The sequence below is a fragment of the Delphinapterus leucas genome, chromosome 20, assembly GCF_059928025.1.
Source record: "Delphinapterus leucas isolate spDelLeu-1000000601 "Yukka" chromosome 20, BTC_Dleu_Yukka2, whole genome shotgun sequence".
Lineage (NCBI taxonomy): Eukaryota > Metazoa > Chordata > Mammalia > Artiodactyla > Monodontidae > Delphinapterus > Delphinapterus leucas.
Window position 1 is genome coordinate 11,529,555 of NC_143148.1, and position 21,272 is coordinate 11,550,826.

At 45.2% G+C, this 21,272-nt stretch overlaps 1 pseudogene across 1 annotated transcript; it reads left to right on the forward strand.

Annotated features, from left to right (window-relative positions):
* Nucleotides 1–369: 369 nt before the first annotated feature.
* Nucleotides 370–20,036, forward strand: LOC149744593 (uncharacterized; annotated as a pseudogene). The gene is made up of 6 exons (XR_016391061.1): nucleotides 370–463; nucleotides 7,700–7,978; nucleotides 10,563–10,682; nucleotides 11,353–11,469; nucleotides 12,157–12,188; nucleotides 13,242–20,036. The product of XR_016391061.1 is annotated as an uncharacterized LOC149744593 (transcript).
* The last annotated feature ends 1,236 nt before the right edge of the window (nucleotides 20,037–21,272 follow it).

The window sequence follows — 21,272 nt, forward strand, 5'->3', positions numbered from 1 at the left end:
GTGAGAGCAGTTTCCTGGTGCTGACACCACTGGGTTTCTGTACTGGAACACTGAGGAGTTACAAGACAGAGACATAGAGAGAATCCTCTCCGGAGAAGGCTACTTGACAGGAACTCCAACTTCAGGCTGAAAAATCCATCCAGCCCACAGCAACACTACAGGGAGGGAGCTGGGGAATTAATGCCCCAACCTCACTCAGTGTCCGCCCTCTGGTTTCCTGTTGGGTCTCCCCATTGACTGAACCCAGCTGGAAGGCAGGAGATCCCACTGACAGTCCCCACAGCGCAGGGCAGGGGAAGAAGCTGAGAGAGTGAATTTGAAGAAGGAAACAGAAAGTGTCCAGCACAGTCACCCCTTTCCCTTGTCCCGATGAAAATCAGAGTCCTCAATACAGAAGACACAACTCCCATCCGTTACCATATTGCACCCACAGCGTTAGACAACCAGTTCTTCATGTACCACAGTGAGAGGAAGATGGGGAAAAACAGCATGTAACGAAGATGAAAAGGTCCTGACTGTGTAGCTGGTGGTGATCAGAGCTGCCCTCTCCTACCACCCATTCTACGTTCTCTTACCACCTGCCAACACCTCCTCGGGACAATTGGTGTGACACAAATCTTCATTCTTAAGGGAAGTAAGTGTTCAATGGTCTTGTCTTTATTGGCTCTTGGCCACTTTCTGCTGAACAGGGCCACCGGCCAAGGAGATATTACCGCCAACGCGTCCCCTGGCTTCCAAACATAGTCTTCCTTGGTCCAGCAACCCAGCCTCCCTCTGGTGGTCAGGTTCCCTCTGGCCATCAGCAGAGTGGCCCTCGTCTCTGCCTGTTATTTCAGCAGCGCAAGGAGCACAAAACGGGGGCAGTCCTGGCTTCCGATTGATTAGAGCTCTGATGGGGTTCCTCACCCACACCAAGCCCAAGGTCACAGAGACCAGGAGCAAAAATTCTTCAAGCGGGTTGTTAGGTGTACTAGTGGGAGGGGACACTCCCTTATCCTCCCGATTCATGGACCCCTGCATTCTGGCTCTGGGAGAGGTGACACGATAGACTGGCCACTGATTCAAGACATACAGCATCTCCTGTGGGGTGGCAGGGTACCTTCTCTCACCCGGTGCCCTCATCAACCATCACGGCCATTCCACCCTTCTGATAAGTCAACTGTCTCTGTGTAGTGGGGCACCTGGAAGATCAGTGAGCTCCATGGATGGGAGTTAATTGCCTCACTTCCTTTGCCTTAAAATATGTCCTCTAGCTGGAAGCGATACTTCAGGGGATACTGTAGCAGTAGAACAGACATCTTCTAAGTTCCCAAATGGCAAGGTTGACAGAAGCATTGGGTACGAGGAAGGCAAATCAGAACCCACAGTGTGTATTTATCCCTGTGGGGAGAGAGCTCAGTCCGCTCGAGGGTGGGGTATGTCCTGGGTGGTCCTGCTGTAGAAAGACGCCATAACAGGCTTAGAGTTGGCCTCTGCCTCTGTTGGTTTGGGCACTGAGTACAGTCAACAGCCAGGTCACCTTGGGGAGAGTTAGCCCATTTGTCGTCACTATGGGGAGCAGAGGTAGAAGATAGATGGGCCCTGGATAGAGCAGCTGGAGTTTGTCAAGAGGAGTAAATTTGAACTTTGTTTTCCCTAGACACTCCAAGGACAAAGTTAGTGGCAGGAGTTGAGCTCTGCTGGAGTAAAGAGATAAGATGACCACATCTATCACTCCTGAGGTCAGGAAAACCTTCCCTGTCTGCACATGCGCAGGAAGCCTCCTCAGGGTCAAAAAGGGAAGGGGTGCCACCCCATAATAAGTGCTGTCAAACCTCTCATTAGCCTCTGTGCTGGAATCCATCTCGCCAAAAAGATGTGCACGCCTATTGGGAAGGGTCCCAGGGCAGGTCAGATGTGGGAAAAGCAGCGAGATAATTGGCTAGAGGAGAAAAACGACCCAGAAGAACTGCTCTCTATAAATGATTTAACAACCTCTTTACTGTGTTCTTCCTCATGAGGGAGGACGCCCACACCCTTTCTCTCCTGATGTGTATTTCTGCCTAGCTTCTGTCTTATATAAATAAACTGTTTCTCTGTGTGCTCTCCCACATGTTGTGCTGTGTTGCTAATAACAAACTCTGTACCTGTTTTTGCCTCCTTGAAACATTCTTGTTACAACAGGGCAAGAGCCAGGGCAACTTCACTTCTAGCCTCTAGCCCCCTGGTGGACTAGGGGCTAGGATTCCTGGTTTTCATCCAGGCTACTCAAGTTCAATTTCTGGGCAGGGAAATAAGATCCTGTGTCAAGATCACTTACTGCTGTCTATCCAAAATCAGAGCCTCCACCACCCACATGGCCACTTTGCACATGGGCCCAGCGTGCAAGCACTGATGGGAGAGAAGCCGCCTGACACTGTCCACAGGATACCAAGGGTACCCATGCTCAGGGCATGGGTTCTGGTGGGCATTCGTGTGGGACGTGAACATCTTCACACTCTGTGCCCATCCCCAGAGGACCATCCACATATCCTCCCTGTCTTCATTTGATGCTTTTATTCTTACCAAGTCCTTGACCAAATGGCTCACCGGGGGTCCATGCAGAAGTGGACTTGAGGACCTCTCTCCCTCCCACATACTGGACCCCTGAAGTTTTGCCCCCTGAAGGATTTCCTTGCATCGCTCTTTCAGGACCACACGTGCAAGTGCTAACACAGCCGCTACCCACTTCTGCCTGGCGCCAGCCCACACTGCAGTCCCATCCATACACCTAGTCTGTGCTTTCTGTCCTCTGTAAACAGATCCCAGGGAATCCCCATGAGCTCATAGGTGTGGGTGGGGAAGAGGCAGGACGAGTGGGTGCCATGGGTGCCTGAGCCACCTGCTGGGGTGTCCACCTGTGCCCTCCATTCCTGCTTGAGCCTGATCTCAAATACACCTTTTCCACGGATGGTGGACGCTGCTGTGTGTGCCCAACATCATGGTTTGGTAGCCCGACTGCACCCAGTATGAGATGTGCAGTTCAGGTAACAATGCCCTTGGTGTTGGTGGCCAGGTGTCACTGTCAGTTTGAGCTTCTATAACAAAATATCATGGCTTATCAAGAACAGAACTATCTCTCAGTTTTGGAGGCTGGAAGTCCCAGATCAGGGTGCTTGTGTGATCAGGTTCTGGTGAGGGCCCTCTACTGGGCTGCAGGTGGTAGATTCCTCATCGTATCCTCCCATGGCTGAAAGAGAGCCAACTAGCTCTTCTTTCTTCATGGAAGGGCACTGCAGTGGTTAATGTTCAACTTGACAGGTCTAAGGGATGCCCAGATAGCTGGTAAAACATTATTTCTGGGAGTTTCTGGGACGGTGTTTCCAGAAGAGAATAGCATTTGAATTGGTGTAGTGAGTGAAGATGGCCCTCACCAAAGTGAGTGGGCTTCTTCCAATCCACTGAGGGCCTGAATAGAACAAAAAGCTAGAAGAGGGCTTCCCTGGTGGCGCAGTGGTTGAGAGTCTGCCTGCCGATGCAGGGGACACGGGTTCGTGCCCCGGTCCGGGAAGATCCCACATGCCGCGGAGCGGCTGGGCCCGTGAGCCATGGCTGCTGGGCCTGCGCGTCCGGAGCCTGTGCTCTGCAATGGGAGAGGCCGCGGCGGTGAGAGGCCCGCGTACCACACACACACAAAAAAAGCTAGAAGAAGGAAGAATTTGCTCTCTGCTTGAGCTGAGGCATACATCTTCTCCTGCCCTGGGACATCAGCCCTCCTTGTTTCAGGCCTTTGAACCTGGACTAGGACTTACACCATTGGCTCCCCTGGTTCTCAGGCCTGAGGTTTGAATTGGTACTGCCAGCTATCCTGGGCCTCCAATGTACAGACAGCAGATCCTGGGACTTCTTAGCCTCCATAATTGCATGAACCAATTCTTCATAATAAATCTGTTTCTATATATTCATATATACCCTACTGCTTCTGTCTCTCTGGAGAACCTTGACTAATACAGGCACTAATCCCATCATTAGAGTTCTACCCTCATGACCTAATGACCTCCCAAAGACCCCAGCTCCAAACACCTTCATACTAGGATTAGTGTTTCCAGTGTACCAGGTACCCAGACTCCACTGGGGCCCAGTAATAAGCCTAGAGCCCCTTTCCAAATGTCTGATTGCAATCTTCAGAAGAAGGCATAGATTTTCTCCAAAACATGGAGTTCTGCACCGTGATTATCCTATTGGACCTTGTAAGATGTTCCATATTGTAATATACTGGGTTTGAAACATAGACACTGTTACTGCCTTTATTTTCTAAGTACAATCACCCAGGAGTTATTTAGAAGTACTTTTTTATATTTCCAACTGGGAGATTTTGGTGGAAGGAAGCTAGGGTTAATTTCTAGTATAATTCTTTTGTGGTTTAAATGGTTTGTTCTTTTTTATAATTTATGGCTACTCCCTATATGGCCTATTGCTTACTAACCCTACTGTTTGATATTAAAATGTATCTGCATTTATCAACACATGATTTTACTTCTTCAGAACCAGTTGAGGATTAGCCAAGTCTGATGTCCTCTTACAGGAAGTTAAGGGTTTTGCCTAACTGTACTTGTGAAACAAGGTTACAAGGTTTTAAAAATCAATTTCCGATAAATTAATTTGCAAACTGAGTCCCGGCTTCTCCTTTCTTTGGTACTTGAATAAAGTTTGTTCTGTTCCAGTCCTCCCACCCCCCCAAAAAAAAATCAATTGCAAGTCACTGATTCATTGCAAAAAAAAAATCAACTGTGGGCTAAAAAAAAGTATCGGAATTTAGATTTTGCTTATTTATTTGTAGAGCCTTGAACTAGCTAATGCTCCTTTGGTTTCTAAATTATTCATGTTGGGTCTAAAGTCAATTTCAGTCAAAGAAATAACTTTTAAAGCTGTTTGCATTCTTCTAGTTTGAGTTGCAAAGATAGAGGGGAGAGAAAGGGGGGTTAGGAAAAAGAGAGAGGAGAAAAGAGAGGAAGAGGGAGAGAGATAAATGAAGAATAGAAGGAAAGAAAATTAGCTACAGAATGGAGAAGGAGAAAAAAAAAGTAGAGACAGAATGAAGCTCAGGTTTGTTATATCTAAAGATCAGCCTGTCTCTTCTGGATATCGACCCCTAATCTGATCCCAGAACCAGACTGATTCTTAACTCTGACCCTATACAATCCCACATTCTGAGCCTAAACATCTCGTATCAGTTCCTGACCCTGAACAAGCTAAGCCCTAACCCTGACCCTAAACCCTGATTCTGTTATTTGCACTGCAGACTTGAACTCTAAAGAATCTAAAATAGTCATTCCCCAAGTGGACATTCACATCCAGCGATGGTGCTTCATGGGCTTACAGTGGGTCAGGCAGCCTGTGGCCTTTCAAGCCCTCAACTTCCCCCTCTGCATCAGTTTTGTCACCCATCCCTCACAGCCCCTAAAGACACTCACCGAAAAAAAATCACTTCCTTGGTCTTCCATTCCTTTCACTGCCTCTTCCCTTCTCAGTCAAGCATCTTCAACTATCTGGACATATTTTCTTTGCTTCTATTTCTTCACCTCCCACTCACTCCTCCATGCTCTCTTTCCATCGCCTCTTTCTCTAAAATTGCTTTTACTGGGCTTCCCTGGTGGCATAGTGGTTAAGAATCCATCTACCAATGCAGCAGACATGGGTTCGAGCCCCGGTCTGGGAAGATCTCACATGCCGTGGAGCAACTAAGCCCGTGCGCCACAACTTCTGAGCCTGCGCACCTAGAGCCCGTGTTCCGCAACAAGAGCAGCCACCACAATGAGAAGCCCGCACACCACAACAAAGAGTAGCCCCTGCTTGCTGCAACCAGAGAAAGCCCGCTCGTAGCAACGAAGACCCAACACAGCCAAAAATAAAATAAATTTATTAAAAATAAATTAATTTTTAAAAATAAAATAAATAAAATAAAATTGCTTCTACCAAGGTTGAGATTCTGGGGGAGGGTAAGAGCCCAGCTGAGGTGGACACCACACTCCAGGTTGCAAAACGACCTCCAGTCGTGAAGATATGAGAAGTTTATTCTTCCTTTGGATAAAGCTAATTAACTAATACAATCACCCCCAATTACCAGATGAATTTAGGATATGTGACAAATGGTGCTGTCAAGTCCTCTTACTTGAGGACTAGTTACTGTTTACCTTAAGAACATGTATGTAGGGGGTTGTATCTGTCTGGCTATATAAGGGAGTGAGCTTTCTTTCGGTCTTTGCAATTTCTTAGCAAAGTGCCTGTAGTGCACATCACATTCTGGTTTAATGCTGTAATAAAACTTTTTCTTTTTTCTCTTCTACCTGTGTGGAGAGGTTTTCTGGGTTGAGAAGAGCCTTTGTTTTTCTTTTTTTTTTTTTCTGTTTTAAATTGAATATATTTGACATATAACACTGTTTAAATTTAAGGTGTACAATATTTTAATTTGATACATTTATATATTGCTATATGATTGCCATTGTAGCAATATTTCACACCTATATTCCGTTACATAATTATCTTTTCTTTTTAGTGGTTGGAATAATTAAGTTCTAGTCTTTTAGCAAGTTCGATGATTATAATAAAATGTTGTTGTCTATATTCATGTTAGAGCTCGATGGCTTATTTACTACTTGTTGCAAGTCTGCACCCTTAAACAACATCTCTCCTATCCCCCCCAAGCCCATCTCCTTGTTACCGACCAAGGTTCCTGGCCTCCTTAATCAATAGAAATTGATCAGAGGCCAGCCAAGAAATTCAGGCAAGGCCTTATTGCGGTCCCTGCTGCAGCAGGGGGGAATGAGAACAAGTAACAGGTTTCCTTGCTGGCTTGCTCGCTGAGGGGGCTGCGAGCTGGTCCCTCACATGGGGAGAGGGTAGGGGTGTGTCCAGCGGTGGGGCTGGAGGAGGGGCTGAGGTGGTTTGCCCACCCCTCAGGTGGTGATGTGTGCAGGGGGCATGCGCAGTACCCCGATTTTGCTCCCGACCCCCTGCTTTTGCTCCCAGCTCTTCAGAAGTGGCAGTACGGCTTTTTGGTCTCTTTGTATCTTGTTGTCCAGATTTTGCCCCAACTGCGCATGCACGCAGTTATTTTTTTTGGTCCCTTATAGTTTCTTTGTATTTTGTTGCTCAAGGAGACATTTGTCCAGGTGCAAGCGTTGCAGCACTGCAGCATAGGGCCCCACGTCCCAGCCTGTCTCATCCTGGTAACCACCATTTTTACTCTCTGTTTTTATGACTTTGGCTTTTTAAGATTCCACATATAAGTGATATCATACAGTACTTGTCTTTCTTGGTCTGACTTAATCTCCCTTAGCATCAGGCACTCAAGGTCCATCCGTGTTGTCACAAATACCTGTAGCAGGATGTCCTTTCTCGTGATGGAATAATATTCCATTGTGTATATATATATATATATAATATATATATTATATATATATAGGTCTATACCCCAGAAGTGGAATTGCTGGATTTCATTTTAGTTACATTCTCGAAACACCCCCGACCTTCTGAATTTCTAAGACATCACCTTGCTGGCCAATCCTCAGAGAGGAGGTGCAGCCCTCTCCTTACAGATCATCAATGAAGAAAGCCCCATGACCTTGATCACCTTTACAGAGCTCACTGGCCCCGGGGGTGGCTGAGACCTCTGAGGAAGGAGCGTGGCCCCAGGCCCCTGACCTATTCTCAGTCAGTCACCTCCTCTGTTTCTCCACAGGCCCAGTGGCACAGCCCTCCATCTGAACCGGCAATACCACAGTCACAGAACATAAGGACCCTGCCGTCCTGACCTGCCTCTCAAATGAAGCTGGGATCTCCATATGCTGGTTCTTCAATGGCTAGAGTCTACTGCTCACAGAGAGGATGAAGCTGTCCCCAGACAGCAGCACCCTCACCATCAACCCTGTCAGGAGGGAGGATGCTGGGGATTATCAGTGTGAGGTCTCCAACCTGGGCAGTTCCAGCAGAAGTGACCCCCTCAGACCGGGTGTGAAATGTAAGTGACCACTCGCCCCATGCTGCATCTTCCCGGGAGGATTACTGTACAAACAGTGTGCAAAATGGATAGAGGTCACAGGGGGCAGAATAGCAGTTAAGAGGCCATTATAGTAAACAGATGGCAAAATCTTAATAGCACCGTCTCTGGAAAAAATACAATTAGTTTCTAATCCTGGGTCTGACATTTACTCTGTGACCTTGTACAATATATTTTTTTTCTGGCACACTTTCTTTATATGGTAAAAATAAAAAGTATGTAAGGTTTACCATTTAAATGATTTTTAAGTTTATAGCTCAGTGGCATCAAGTACATTCATATTGGTTTGCAATCATTACCCATATACATCCACTACATTTTGGTTAGTATTGTCATCTGAAAATATTATCTTCCAGTCCGTGAACACAGAATGTCTTTCCATTTATTTATGTCTTCTTTAATTTCTCTTACTATGTTTTCTCCCTTTTGAAAAATTGTTTTTCAGTTTTTCTGTGTACAAGTCTGTCACTTACCTGGTTAAGTTAATTCCTAGAGGTTTTATTCTGATTGATGCTGTTATAAATGGAATTTTTAAAGTTTCCTTTTCATACTGTTCACTTTTCATGTATAGAAGATACAACTGTATTTATGTGTTGGTTTAGTATCCTGCAGCTTTGCCAGATTTGCTTATTAGCCCTAACAGTTTTTTGTGACATTTTTAGGGTTTTCTATATAAGGTCACATCGTCTGCCAACAATTAATCTTGCTTCTTCATTTACAATTTCGATGTCTTTTATTTCTTCTTCTTCTTCTTTTTTTTTTTTTTTTTTGCCTACTTGGTCTGACTATTACTTTCTTTTTTTTTTTTGCCGTACGCGGGCCTCTCACCGTTGTGGCCTCTCACCGTTGTGGAGCACGGGCTCTGGACACGCAGGCTCAGTGGCCATGGCTCACGGGCCCAGCCGCTCCGCAGTATGTGGGATCTTCCCGGACCGGGGCACGAACCCGTGTCCCTTTCATCGGCAGGCGGACTCTCAACCACTGTGCCACCAGGGAAGCCCTGACTATTACTTTCAATACTATTTTGAAGAGAAGTGGCAAAAGCAGGCATCCTTATCTTGTTCCTGATCTTAGTGGAAAAACTTTCAGGCTTTCACATTTAGAATGATGTTAGTTAGATATGGGTTTTAATATATGGCCTCTATTATGTGGAGGTAATTTCCTTCTATTCTGAGTTAGAGTGTGATGAAAGGATTTTGAATTTTGTCTAATGCTTAAACTGATTTAATCTCCTTCTTAGTTATAGGTCTATCATATTTTCTATGTCTTTGTGATTCCACCTTGGTAGCTTTTGAGTTTCTAGGAATTTGTCTATTTCATCGAAGTTATGCAACTTGTTGGCATATAATTATTCATAATACTCTTGTAATTCTTATTATTTCTTGAGAATTGGTAGTTATGTTCCCACTTTCATTTCTGATTTTAGTAATCTGTATCTTCCCTTTTTTTCTTGAGCATTCTAGTTAAAGGTTTGTCAATTTTGTTAACCTTTTTTGAAGAACCAATTTTCGTTTTGATCGATTTTCTCTATTATCTTTCTATTCTCTGTTTATCTCCACTCTAATTGTTATTATTTCCTTCCTTCTGCTAGCTCACGGTTTGGTTTATTCTTCTTTTGCTAGTTCCTTAAGTTGTAAAGTTCGGTTGCTGATTTGAGCTCTTTCTTTTATTTTCAATGTAAGTATTAACAGTTATAAACTTCTTGCACAAGATTATTAGCTACTCTGAGCCTCAGATTCCTCAACTGAAAATTGCAGTAAAAGCACCTGCTTCATGGCATTATTTTAGAGATTTAATGTACTATTAAATTAAACTCTTGGTAAAACGCCACACACAGAGGAAAATGTTCCATAACTGTTAGATGCTATTACTACTACTATTACCATTAGGCTCTATAAAATCAGGTACTCCTACAGTTAAGGACTACCTGAGTCTAGATCCACCCGTTAGCTATACGACAATGGGCACGTTTTTTCACCACTGGAAGCCTCAAGTTTTTCACCTATGAAATGGAAATAATGTCGATCTGGCAGGGTTACATGAATCAAATGAGATATATGTAAAGTATATAGCCCATGCGCCTAGAGCCCATGCTCTGCAACAAGAGAAGCCACCGCAGTGAGAAGCCTGTGCACCACAACGAAGAGTAGCCCCCGCTCACTGCAGCTACAGAACACCCGCGCGCAGCAACGAAGACCCAACACAGCCAAAAATAAAATAAATAAATTTATTTTTTTAAATGGATAACCAACAAGGACCTACTGTATAGCACAGGGAACTCTGCTCAATGTCATGTGGCAGGCTGGATGGGAGGGGAGTTTGGGGGAGAATGAATACATGTATATGTATGGCTGAGCCCCTTTCCTGTTCACCTGAAACTATCACAAATTTTTAATTGGCTATACTCCAATATAAAATAAAAAGTTAAAAAAAAAAGAAAATTTATTCCTTGAAGGAACAAGTAGAGACTTGTTGTTTCGCAGAGCACCTCCCACTGTAAAATAATGTCACCTTCATTCATTCTTCTCTGTTCTTTCCATGACAGATGATTCAACACAAGGAGGTTCTTCTGGCCTCTCAGGTGGTGCTATTGCCGGCATCGTGATTGGAGTCCTGGCTGGCGTAGCTCTGATTGCACCCCTGGTGGATTTCCTGTATATGAGATAGACTGAAGGATATGATGCCTTTCCTCTTGTTCTGCTTTCTCTGAGGCTAACTGCCATGCTCGGGAGAGGGAAGGAGACTTCATCTCTGTCTCTGGCCTGGATCTGCTCCTCATGCTTCCTAAAGCCCTGCTTCTTGGCACTAATTCTAATGGGTCTCTTCTTCCCTGGTCTTCACGCTTCCTGTGCCCTACTCTCTCTTGGACATAGTTATTCCCATCCCCACCTGGTTTAGAGGGGGCAGAACGAATTATGTTCCTCTGTCCCCAGTCAGGGAAGCCAAGGTCCAAGAAGGAAAACTAATGAGGAAATGAAAGAAGCAGGAGGAAGGGGGTCCTGCGCTCTGTCGACAACAGTAGCAGAAGGAGGGAGGGACAGGACAGGAAGAGAACCTAAGAAAAGCAGAAACAACCAAAGGCCTCCTGGGCAATAAATAAAGTGACAAAGAAACAGCATCTACCTACAAAAGGGGAAAGGTGTCAGGGTAGAAATAAGCTCAGAAGCAGTTGGCATGAATGGCCCCAAATGTGAACAGCCAGTAAGCAGGAGAGGAGTAAACACCAGAAGGGATGATGGGTAGATTGAAGGAGGAGGTCCTCAGAGGAAAGAGGACCAACCAAGGTATAAAGGAACACTGAGGAGCCCCAAGGAGTCATGCTGACAGGGTCCTTCCTAATTCAAGGAGCAAAGGTCCTGTGCCTGGGAATAGCAGTCACAGTGTCTGATATTTATTTAGGGCAAGTGACCAGCACGATCTCACAGAGCACAAATCCTCAGACCACAACCAGAGTAAGTAAACCTGCTCACCTAGTGAGAGCTCGTATGTCCTACTATATACCCTGCCCTACCAGGGAATCCCGGATTTCCAAGTGAATCCCTACCTTCTGAATTATTAGAGGGGATCTCAGTTTCCCAAGCTTAAACTGGCATAGGTCCTCATGCCCTTCCTAGCCATGTAAGATTCCCCTGAGACACAGCTGGGGGAGAGACACTCGCCCCTCCTAGGCCAGGCAAGCCAAGCAGGCCATGAGATGGACATGTTTCCAGGAGCCTTTTCCTCATCCTACCTCCTTCCCCCTCCTGCCTCTATTACGGATGCGGGCATCTCCTTTGGTGAGACTTTCCCTGCCTTTGGTGCTCTGGGTACTGTGGGCCTCAATGCCCCTCCTTGCCGCTGGAGCCTGCTGCTGAGACACACACCTGGGCAAAACTCGGGCCTTGTGAACTGGAAGAAATCTTCAGAAGTGCACTGAGGCCTCTCCCCACCCCTCCTTGGTCTCATGCCCTGGGGTCTGGACTGCAGACTGAGGGGAACGAATTCCTTAAGTCTTAATCATGGGCCACCCCCCCCACCCCACCCTCTCACCACCTGCCACCTCCTTCAGCTAGAAGCACAACAGCTTAGGAACACCACGTTCTGAGGCCATAAGTCAGCTCTGCATTTTCATGGGTTGGTAACTTCTTTTGCTTCCCCAGGTCAGGGCTACTCTGACAATTCACCCAACAAGGCAGTTTCATTGGATCTTTTTCTCATGAAAATATCTCTGTGTAGAATGGGTTATTCTTGAAGACACAAATGGGAGATCAAGTTTGGATCAAAGTTCCTTACTGCAACAACAAACAAAGAAGTATTGGTTAATCACTCCCATGGGTCTAATTCATGCAAGAATGTTGACTTTAGAATTTTTCCCATCCTGTATTTCAATCCTGGCTGTGACCTTAAGCAAGTAACTTAACCTCATTGATCCTCAGCTTTGCCCTCTGTAAAATGGGCATGCTGCCTACTTCAAAGAGAAGGTCAAGGAATTAAATGACAGAAATGCAAAGCCCTCATCACACTGCCCAGCTCAAGGAAGGCACTAGATCATTCTCCTTCCTCTGCCTCCAATCTGATCCTGCCCTTACTGTCAAATGATCATTTCCATTCTAATGGGTCTGAGGCCTTAGTTCCTTTACTGTCTATTAATAAATTTTACTGAATATTCTCATCTTAACCTTCAACAGGATATACATACATACTGAAAAGTGCTTAAACCATATTTTAACAATCTGAACAACCCATGTAAGCAGCACCGAAATCGATAAATAAAACATGTCATTCCCCTCCCTAAAAAAAGACCTCCAGTTACTTCCCTTCAAAGAGTAACCACTATCCTCACTTCCAATGCACTGGATTAGTTTGCCTGATTACGTTCTTACATAAAGGAAAAACACAGTATGTCCTTACATGTATCTGGCTTCTTTCATTCAAAATTGTTTTGTAAGATTCATCCATCTCATTGTATGCCCTTGTGCTTAAGTTCATCCATCTCATTGTATGCCCTTGTGCTTAAGTTATTCTCATTGCTGTATCTTCATATTTCACTGTAGCATTCCATAATCTATCTCTCCTAATGATCATTCAACAGGATGTTTGTAAGCAGAGAAAATGGGTAATAAAAGCCCTTCTCTGAAGCTAAAAGTTTCAAAGTGGCGAAAGCATGTGGTGCTGAATCACACTGGACAAGGTGAGGGCCTGGCCTACGACCCTGATTTAACTGACTGCTGTTCATTCCTTTCAGATTGACGAAGGTGCGTATTCTGCCCTGAACTTCAATGCCCAGGAATCAAAGAAACCAACTTCAGCCTCCTATCCCCAACAGCTACAGAAGTGGTTTATTGAGAAGTTAAAAAAAAAAAAAAAAAAGTAGTGTTCCCTGCATTACTGACTTATTCCAAGTTTCTCATCCCCATCGCTAGGAGATTCTTTCACTGTAAGGGAAAATGGGAAGTGTGTCTCCCCCCCGCCCCCCGCACCTCCCTAATGACGCACATCCTGGCTGCCGGGTCACAGCCCCTTCCTTCAGTGTCAGTAGATGAAAAGGTACATCCAGGAGGAGGTCTGGAGGAAACCCAACCTTCCTTGTCATTGAACTTTGGCAAAGCAGACCTTGGGAGAGAGTTGCCAGAACGTCCACCCCTCCCATTTGCTGACCCTAGACCAGTTTTATTTATTTATTATAAATTTATTTATTTATTTGTTTTTTATTTTTGGCTGCGTTGGGTCTTCGTTGCTGCGCGTGGGCTTTCTCTAGTTGCAGCGAGTGGGGGCTACTCTTCTCGTTGTGGTGCGCGGGCTTCTCATTGCGGTGGCTTCTCTTGTTGTGAAGCACGGGCTCTAGGTGCGCGGGCTTCAGTAGTTGTGGCTCACGGGCTCTGGAGCACAGGCTCAGTAGTTGTGGCGCACGGGCTTAGTTGCTCCGCGTCATGTGGGATCTTCCCAGACCAGGGCTCGAACCCGTGGCCCCTGCATTGGCAGGCGGATTCTTAACCACTATGCCACCAGGGAAGCCCTAGACCAGTTTTAAACTTGTGTATTCAGAGCACACTCATTCCTTCCCACCTCAGTCCTGTCCTATTGGAGTCTAACTTGAATTTGCCATAACCTTGAGAGTTATGTCCTTATGCACTGAAATGCATGTGCCAGAAAAGAAGAGAGAGAAACAGGAAAAGGAAAAGCTTCTCCTAGCTCTTCAAAGTTCAGTATAAATCCACAGGAAAATACATATATAACCAATTTAGGACTGCAAATTCTACACCTTTGTCTACTGTCAGGATCGTCTACCTGCAGGATCAGGGCCTAAACACCTTGCTGCTTACCTAGAACACCACCTAGGCCCTTCGGAAAACTCTTCTTCAGAGAACCTACTAGAAGAAACTAAAAAACTACTTGTCTAGGTCCATAAGTAATTCCTAATAAAAAATGCAAAAAATGCAGGTACGTTTAAATAACTTTATGGGCTTTACTCCAGGAAGTGTCCAAAGAGGAAGGGGTTATTGCTTTAGGGGGCAGTTGGCACTTAACACATACAATCTGCTGGGACTTGGGAAAGGAATCAGAAAGCTACCCTTCAGAGGTGATCTAAATAGTTGCTAAAGAATGCACAGTTTGTGGTACTGAGTTTTTCCCCTTCCTTCTGAGACATTCTGCAATTTTAATTGTTGTAACTCCTTTCTATGTGAAAGGGGTTGTTTACTTAATTTGCTGTGTAAGCCAATCTGACTGCGTTAGGTGAAAGACGCCACCAAAACCCCTCAAGTCCCTCTGGCCAGGAGCTCCTCAAGCTTTTTATGTCAGGGGCTCCACATAGAAAATAAGAAGAAGCAGTTTTCTACATTCGTGGCCAGAAAGGGATCTCGCTCAGTTTCTAGGCACCTCAGACCAACCATCAGCACCATTCTATTCCGCGTTTCTGCCTGTACACGTTCCATCTGCCCCACTCACCTTCTCAGGAAACCTTGGCCTCTGCTAAGGTGTGTTTGGTTCTGGAGAAGCAGGAGCACCTGAAGGGGACACGACCACCCACGCAGCTGGCCTCGTTTACAACCTAGAAAGCTGCACTTGTGCTGATGCTCCTTAGGACACAAGGGGAGGATTATAGTTCAGCTCTGGGCTTCGTGAAAGCCTCTGAAATTTGTTTTCTCCCATGGGGTCTATGAGACCCAATGTGTCAGCATAAAAAGGACGGGCAGGAGAAGGAGAGGCACGTCTACTTCCCACCCAGCCTCCTTCTGCATGGATGGAACCTCCTTGAGGCTGTTGAGAGAAAGGTTTTATTCCATATTCATTACTTGATCTAATGCTGTGTGGAACTGGCCCCCTCAAAGAGGGTTGGTTGGGAGTTCTCTGTACTCAGGTACCTCTTTCAGGGTTTTTTAACCCTGACACAGACTTGTATATACCTCCCCTCATCCACGCTATTCTGTGTAATTTAATTTTGCCTGGCTAAGGCCGCTTCTGAATTATTTGTAAAATTTGCTCTATATTTATAATAAAAATTATGTATCTGGCATCAACATGCTGCCTCACAGTTGGTACTATTTTCTACAATGTTTTCTTTACAGGCAGAAGAAACAGGAATTGCTTAATAGGGAGTCAGCGTGAGCCTGTTTCTAAGTCCACATGGTATCTGATCTAGCGATCAGAGAATTCGCTCAATTCATTTGCACACCTGCTAACAAAGTGAGTCTATCTGGAGCAACAAGCCACAGCTCCAACCTGCCTGGGAGAAACTGCCTGTCTTCCTCTGGGACAGAAGATGATTTCATGAGTAGAAGATCTCCTGGCCTCTTTACTAGGGACAAATCACACTTCCCATGCAGATGGCTCCAGTGAATCAGATGCAGCGATACAGCTTTCACTCCAACAGTCTCCACGGCTTCAGGGGTATAGAAATCTCTCTAGCACCCTCCCTCCTCCTTGTACCCTGTTCCTTTCTTTCTGCCCCTCAGAGGGTCAGAGCTCTTCTAACCTGGATAACCTTCATTCCTTAATTAGCCTGTTATCTCATTTCCTTCACTTCCAAGCAATTGAAACGTGTGCTGTCTTTCTCCTTCCTCATGCCCTGGTTTCTCCTGGCCCTCTGCAGTGCTGGCTCCCTTCCCAAGACCACCGGAAGCAGCAGAAAATCGGCACCCATCTCTTGGCCAATTCAAAGGTACTTTCACTGTCCTCACATTGTTCGCTTTTACCACATCTGAGACCACACACAACTTCTTCCTTCTGGACACTCTCCTCCTCCCAGCCCCACCTGTGCATTGCACCCCGACCTCAGATTTCCTACTCAGACCTGCTTGTCTCGCTCCACACCACCCTCTTTCCACAGCTTCCATGACCTCTCTGCAGGGGGCTCCTTCATCTATATCTCTAGCCCGTCTACTTCCCAGAACTCATGACACTCACATCCAAATACCTTCTGAAATTGCTCCCCATCTGAACTGGCTTTCCCCCACAGGTCACTCATTCCTCTCAGTGACGCCACTGCTTCCTCAGCCCTTGCTCTTTCGTTTTCTAGATTCAATACTTCGTCGAAGCCTGTTGATTCCTTGTTTAACATCTCTCAGTTATGTCATTCTCTCCATTCCCATACACCTAAATAACCCAGGCCCTCAACACCTCTGCTGGAAATACTGCTTCCAGTACTGAATTCTAATCTTTGGTCTCTACCGAAATCTCCCTTGCACACTAGTGCCTCACTGCCTTCCTAAAAACTGGTTCACTCTCCTACCCAAGAACCTACAGTGACCTCCCCTGGTCTACCAGATAAGTTCAAATTTCTTCCTCTTTACTAATACTTCTTACTTCCTTTCCCACTACTCTCTAGTATTATTCCTCCATTCTAATTAGCTCTGTCTCCTTATCCATCCCTGATCCTCTTCCCCATACACACATAGACTTCTTAGTCCCAATAATATGCCTGAAATCAACTACCAAACAGGGCAATGTCCTTTCTCTTATCTCATGGAGCAGTTACCCACACCAGTCATCACAAGCAAAAACTCCAACCATGGGGAAGATGAGGACCCTGTAGCATTAACGTGTAAACCTCAGATTCAGGACATGACCAACCTGTGATTGAGAATCTTTTCCTGATGACAATTTATGTGTTCATGAAATCCTTATGGAGCACCTACTGTGCTACAGGTCTCAGTGTTAGACCCCATGAAAGATACAGAAATGAGAAATACAGGGTCCCTACCCCAGGGAATATAAAGCAGAAGGCAAGAGATAAGACATAAAAAATTATAATACAGAAGTAGAAATGGAAAATGCCACAAGAGAAGAGAGGGAGAAATCCAATAGGAAATATGACTACACATGAAACGACTGGGGAAATTTTTAAAAACAACTGGTATTCAGACCACACCCACAGATTCCAATTAATTGGTGCGGGGTGGAACCCAGGCACTGGTAATCTTTAAACTTTCCAAGATACTTTTAATGTGTAGCCAGGATGGAGAACCTCTGCTATAAGAAGTAAGACTTAAGTGTAAAGGCAGTGGGTTTTAGTTAGGAGTATAAATCAGAATCACCTAGGGAACACTTTCACCGTTCATAAGAAGCCCATAAACCATCACTAAAGAAGCTGATACAGTATGTCTGGGGTGAGATCTGGGCTTTATATTTTGAAAAGCTCCCAGGTGATTCTCACATGTATTTTATGTTAGCAAACACCTAAAACATAGCTATGATGGATATACAAAAATAAACTCAAAATGGATTAAAGACCTAAATGTGAGACTGGATACTATAAAACTCCTAGAGGAAAACATAGGCAGAACACTCTTTGACATAAATCGCAGCAATATTTTTTTGGATCTGTCTCCTAAGGCAAAGGAAACAAAAGCAAAAATAAACAAATGGGACCTAATTAAACTTAAAAGCTTTTGCACAGCAAAGGGAACCATCGTCAGAACAAAAAGACATCCTACTGAATGGAAGAAAATATTTGCAAATGATATGACTGATAAAGTGTTAACATCCAACACATATAAACGGCTTATACAATTCAACATCAAAAAAGCAAACAACGCAATTAAAAAACGGGCAGAAGAACTGAATACACATTTTTCCAAAGAGGAAACGCAGATGGCCAAAAGGCACATGAAAAGATGCTCAACATGGCTAATCATCAGAGAAATGCAAATCAAAACCACAATGAAGTATCACCTCACGCTTGTCAGAATGGCCATCATCAAATAGAACGTAGGGACTTCCCTGGTGGTTCAATGGCTAAGACTCCACGCTCCTAATGCAGGGTGCCTGGGTTCGATCCCTGGTCAGGGAACCAGATCCCACATGCCACAACTAAGAGTTCACATGCCACAACTAAAGATCCCTCGTGCGTCAACTAAGACCCGGCACAGCCAAATAAATAAATAGTAAAGGAAAAAAAAGAGCACAAAAAAGAAATATTGGAGAAGATGTGGAGAAAATGGAACCCTCCTACACTGTTGGTGGGAATGTGAATTGGTGTAGCCACTGTGGAAAACAGTATGGAGGTTCCTCAAAAAATTAAAAATAGAATTACCATATGAGCCAACAACTTCACTGCTGGGTATATAACCAAAGAAACTACAAAAACATTAATTCGAAAAGATACATGCACCCCAATGTTCATAGCAGCATTATTTACAATTCCCAAGGTATGGAAGTAACCTAAGTGCCCATCAACAGATGAATGGATAAAGAAGAAGTGATATATATATGTACACACACACACACACACACACACACACAGGAATATTATTCAACCATAAAAAAGAATGAAATTTTGCCATTTGCAACAACACGGACAGACTTGAAAGGCTTTATGCTAAGTGAAATAAGTCAGAAAGACAAAGACAAATACAGCCTCTCTTCATCCATAAATCGGGGGAAGGAAGAATTAATCTAAATGACCTCTAGGCTTTGCTATTCAAAGTGCTATTCAAACCAGCAAGAACGGCATCATCCAAAAGCTTATTAGAAATGCAGAATCTCAGGCTCCACCAGAAAAATCAGATTTGTATTGAACAAGATACTCAGGTGATCTGTAAGCACATTAAAGTTTGGGTCACTTCTCTAAAGTGTCTGCCACTTCTACATTGCAATGGTTTCAGACTCGCCTCAACTCTGTCACTTAGCAGGGGAAAAAAAAATTTTACCTCATCACTTCACTTGCGCCCTTTTCCTGATCCTAACCAGAGCTCTCAGGCTTGCCCGTAACCCAGTAGAGTTTTCAGAAACACGGATGGGGCAGCGCTGCCGCCTTGTGGTCATGATCAGTAAATGCACTTGATCTTACCGTTCTCACCTGGAAAGGAGGCGGGAGGGTTGGCAGAGGGGGGTGACGTCTAAGTCACAGATGAGATAAGAGAATCACAACCACCCACAATGACTGGAAGTAACTGTCAGACAGACCTGGGCCTACATCATAGAGTAATGTCACATTTCAAAGGGCAGATTTTATAATACCTAATAAAATGTGGTATTAGTGGGAATCCTGGGTCCCAGACCAAGATCTACCCTTGGAAACTTCAAGAAAAAAAAAATCACTGTGACAGTTATTTTCAGACATCCAGCCCCCACCTGAACTCCATCAGTAAACTTGTAATTTTCCAAGGAAACTTACTTTGCTCTGACAGTTGTCTCTCACCCTGAGCCAAAGTGTGTCTGATGTAGACTCACCAAGCCTGCGGCTACTCTGTGTAGGCACAGAAATAAGCCTCATACCTTTCACACAACAGACCTTCACATTCTTGTGAACAACCACCATACGCCCTTCCATCTTCCCTCAGCCATTTCCAAAAGGACATATTCGGAAGTTCCCTGTACTCTCCTGTAACCTTCTGAAGGGCAAGTGAAGTGTGTCAACCAGAGCAGAAACTCTGAATCCTGGGAGTGTCCCAAGCACAGCAGCAGAGCCACAGGACGACCCACATCCCCATTCTGAGCACTTCACCTGTATTTAGAAAGCCAAATTCCACATCAGCTCATGTGAGGAGATGGGTTCTCGACTTGTGCTGCTACCCAGTCATCCCATAGCTGTGTAGGTGTACAATTTTTGTTGTTTTATTTTTTATTTTTTTTGCGGTACGCGGGCCTCTCACCGTTGTGGCATCTCCCGTTGCGGAGCACAGGCTCCGGACGCGCAGGCTCAGCGGCCATGGCTCACCGGCCCAGCCGCTCCGCGGCATGTGGGATCTTCCCGGACCGGGGCACGAACCCGTGTCCCCTGCATCGGCAGGCGGACTCTCAACCACTGCGTCACCAGGGAAGCCCCTGTTGTTTTATTTTTAAGAAATATCTATTACAGCCTGCGATGCACTATGCGCTGGAGACACAAGGATGAACCAGACCTGGTCCCTGCCCTCCCTGAGGGCCAGGTACGGAGGGAACCCAGTCCAAAGCCAGAGCATTGCTGTTACATGAGAAACACTTTGATAGAGGTGAACACAGACGTGGGGGCCCATCTCGTCAACCCCCTGTGAAGACTGTCCACTCTGGGTTTTCTGGGCTCCCGTTTTCCTCATTTCAAGCTCAAAGTGAAAAAGAAAGAGAACGCAAGTGTCCCCGATTTTTGCAGTCAAGGTTCAACCAGACATTTCTCTCTGGATAATCCAAGATGTTGGTGGGCTCCCGCTTCATTCTGATGTCCTCTCTCTCCTCCCAGAGCTCACCACACCGGCACATGCAGCAGCCCGGCAGCGGCTTACTAACAGACATTCCAGCAAGTCAGGAAACTTGAGTTTTTCTTCCCTGGCTTTGAGGATAACTGACTGTGATCTTGAACAAGTCACGTAACCTCCCTGAGCTTTCATTCCCACTTCCATAAAGTGGAGCAGCTGGACTAACTCTCCAGGGGTCTATGTGTGTAGTGGGAGCTCCTTAGAGATAGCGTCACACCTTCTTCTTCTCGGGAGCCACCACCTGCAAATACCGGGCATACATTATGGACTCAAATGCTCACTGAATGTGTGTATGAATAAATGACTCTTCTTAGAGCAACAGGAAGCATGGAGTCAATCAACAAGCATTTGTGAATGTCTACTACGTATACTGTAGAGTGGGGAAACGAAATAACAGTGGGAAAATGGTTATCTCTCCCACTTTCCCCTTACCTCCTTCCTGGAGGGGGAACTTTGTAAGTCACAAAGGCTGTGCTTACACAACTAAAGTTCTCAAGACGAGCTCTAATTAGTTGTCAATATTAACAAGAGAAGAGTCTGACTCTTTTCCAGGGAGGAGCCACATCAGTGGTTTACATCAGACCCAGCGCAGACCAAGCCTC